At 32.7% G+C, this 3,445-nt stretch overlaps 1 long non-coding RNA gene across 1 annotated transcript; it reads right to left on the reverse strand.

The window, feature by feature from the left end:
* Nucleotides 1-585: 585 nt before the first annotated feature.
* On the reverse strand, nt 586-1,917 carry LOC108737369. Its single transcript, XR_003230964.1, has 4 exons — nt 1,836-1,917; nt 1,547-1,695; nt 1,003-1,143; nt 586-822 (listed from the first exon to the last, which is right to left on the reverse strand). It is a non-coding gene; the product is annotated as an uncharacterized LOC108737369 (long non-coding RNA).
* Nucleotides 1,918-3,445: the final 1,528 nt, after the last annotated feature.

Below are 3,445 nucleotides of genomic sequence, written 5' to 3' on the forward strand. Positions count from 1 at the left end.
GGAGGGCCTCCCCGAACGACTTCCCTTGGGCTTAGCTATTTAGTTGATCTTAAAAGTGTCTTATACACTTTTCGCGAGTCTACTCTAGCGTTACTTCCTTTCAGACAGGGTACAGTGGGTTATCTGGAATAGGAGCAATAGGCGACTGCCCAGCTTGCCTTGGCGAAATCTGTCCGATCTTCTCTACCAAAGCTATTAGTATTTGTCGTTAGTCCTTGTAATTGCACTATTCGCTTTCATCAAGGCGTAGGGTAAATGCAAAGCATTTAGTAAGAATATGCAGTAAGCTAAGCAAAGAGGTAAGCAAGAATATGTTAGACTACACTACAACTACTAAACAAAAAAAAAATAAAAAAATCTACAATCAACAATTACTTCAAACAAAAAGAACAAAAATAAGCATGCAAATTAAAAACGAATTGAGATAAAATAAACTACGAGAAAAAAAACATGCAAAATAAAAAACTAACTTGAATAAAATGAACTTGATGAATTCTACTACACAAAGCATGCAATATAAAGAACTATTTTAACTACGGGAGTCTTCTTTGTCTTCTCCACCGTCGACCTGAAACAAATAGGGTGGCAACATATTAATAACCAAAAATTAATATTAATAATGTCATACATTCTCACCTTAATTAACTGTAGAAAGTAGCGTTCTAAAGTCCACAAGTGTGATGAGCAAACCAAATCCAAAAGGGATATCACTGCAGACAATTTGTTGTTTCAGTGGCGTCCAAATTGATTTGCAGTTGGTTTCCTTTTTCAAGTCCAAAAACATCACAGTTAATTGCAATTCCATCTAATTCTTCGGACAACCTATAGAAAAGGGCAAGGCAAAGTAATTAATTACCACATTTAAAGGAAGCAAATCGGTAATATTTTAAAGTGGTAATGAGGTGGTAAAGCTAGAAACAGACGATTGGTAAAATAATAGATACACAATGTACCATTCTCTAATAAGCAAAACAAATAGTGTTATGTTGAAAATTTACATACCTAACGCTCGTTTTTCTTGGGGAACCTCCCCTCTCAGGTCCAAAATTAACTGCATAATTTTGCAAGGTGAAGACGTCAAAAGCATCAGTTGTTTCAGTAGCACCAAAATTAATTGCAATATCCTCTCATTCGTTATACGATCTATAGAAAACAAGAAAAGGTAATGAATTACCTCTTTTACAGAAAGTAAATTAATAACGTGGTAATGTGATGGTAAAATTACATGCAAGTGACTAGTAAAATAATAAATGCACAATGCACAATTCATTAATAAGTCAAGTAAACATCTGTTATACAGAAAATCCTCCTTTTTCTTTAGCCTTAATTCTTATATTAAAGTTAAAAAGTATGCAAAGTTTCTGTCACCATTTATAAAGGCAAATTTAAAAAAAAAAATGCCAACTTTCACACTTCTGTAAAGGCCATACTTCAACACTAACTCTACTGTTTTAAAATGGTGTTTAAAAACCTGGCTGTTGAAAGAGAAATGCCTAAGATATTCAATTTGATGGAATCTCATATACTATTAACAATTAATATTTACCTTTAGCCACAACACACTGTCTCTCTTCCCAATGGAAAAACCGTCCTTTCACGTAAATATTTAAATACTGCTTTTTTTGAAGTGAAAGAGGACTGATACAATCAATGATCCATAATCAGGTGTTGGTATCCACAGTTTTTAAAATGTTCCTGTAAAAAAAAGTCTTCTGAATGGGTATTCAATATAACTAATTAGCATCCCTAGTAAGAAATGTTAAACCAATGCTAAACCATGTTCTCTGCCAAACTAAATGCACTATACATTTTTATATTATAGTATGTATGCTCACCTTAATTAACTAGAAGATCGTCGAGGGACAAAAGTTACAGCCAGAAAACAATTTTGAATAACAGGTTGTTTTTTCAATAGCATCAATATCCAGTCTCATTTATCTTCAACCTGTTGAAATAAAGAATAAAAACGAATTAACCACACTATTAAATAAATAAAACAGTAAGTACAATTGCAAAATTTTAAAATGGGGACGAGGCGTCGTTTTAAAGATAAAATGCGTAAAATTTATAGCTCCATATGATAATTTTATTAATGTAAGATGTAATCTCCGAATAAAACACGAGGTCTTATATTATTTTTACACTCGAAAAGTGCACCAGTATATTTTAACACTTTTGTATACTAATAATGAACTGATATCATAATTAACACATTCCTTTCAGTAGTACAAAATATAAAATAAAAACACTTGTAGTTTACAAATAATTGAAGTGAAGATATCTTCACCACCTGAAGAAAGTACAGTATGTCCAAATAATTATAGTGGTTGTAATAAATTATTTGTAAACTCCAAGTGTTTTTATTTTATTTTTAAATATGAAGTTACATTACTTGAAAGCTTCATCGATTCAATTTCTATAAAATATATTAGGTTTAATAATGCTGCTAAAGACAGAAAATACTCTCATTTTTCACAAATTTCATCCAAAGCAAAATATGCCTCATTTTTTATACAAACTATATATATATCACTCCTCTATCTTTGTATCCCATCCGTACTTTTAAAGTATATTTAACATCTTGTCCCATTTAGCATTGTCAAAAGTTTCTTCTAAGTCAACGAATACTATATACGCACACTTTCCTTTTTTTATCGTTTTCTGTATTCTTTTCCGTCAAACTAAAATTTCCTCCCGCGATCCCCTATTTCTTCTAAATTCAAATTTGTCTTCCCCTAGTCCTTCTGTCCTTTTTCTTCCCTGTACGATTATAGTTTCTAGGAGGGAATTTCCCCGTCTCGTAAAAGTGACTAACTAGCCTAAACATACGATCTCTAATATCTTGTACGGCATGATTTAGAATTTCCGCCTGTAGCCTACCTATACGTGACCCCTTATTATTTTTTAAATTGCGGAGAGCTTTTGAGCTTTAAATGCTACATCAAACTTCTCTCATTATGGGATAACCTAGATAACCTATCTCCACACTATCATCCTTCTCTAATATATCTCTTAACTCATGACCTGTGTGTAGGTTCTCTAAGTATTTTTTCCACTTGTCTGCCTTTTCTTCATTTTCTATCAAAATGACCCCTGCCGGGTTTCTTATATTACTGCTACTGTGTATATTTCCTCTTTTACCCTTAAGATAGTAATTTATCAATAATGAGTCTTCATTTCGTACCCTATGCTAATGATTGTACCCTTATATCAATCTACTGAGAAGAACATAACATAATTTGAAATAAGGATTACTGTTAACAATATATCATCATCATAAGGTCATCAATCCAAAGACTGCTTGAACACGCTTCTCCACTCCTTCCTATCCTGAGCTAATCTTCGCATTTCCCTTAAACTGGAACAACCCACATCCTTAACCATTTGCGAACAGTAATATAATCTTGGTCTGCCTCTAACCCTCCTAACTCCCGTTTCTGCCTCT

Source organism: Agrilus planipennis, unplaced genomic scaffold (assembly GCF_000699045.2).
Source record: "Agrilus planipennis isolate EAB-ADULT unplaced genomic scaffold, Apla_2.0 scaffold159, whole genome shotgun sequence".
In the NCBI taxonomy this organism is placed as follows: Eukaryota; Metazoa; Arthropoda; class Insecta; order Coleoptera; family Buprestidae; genus Agrilus; species Agrilus planipennis.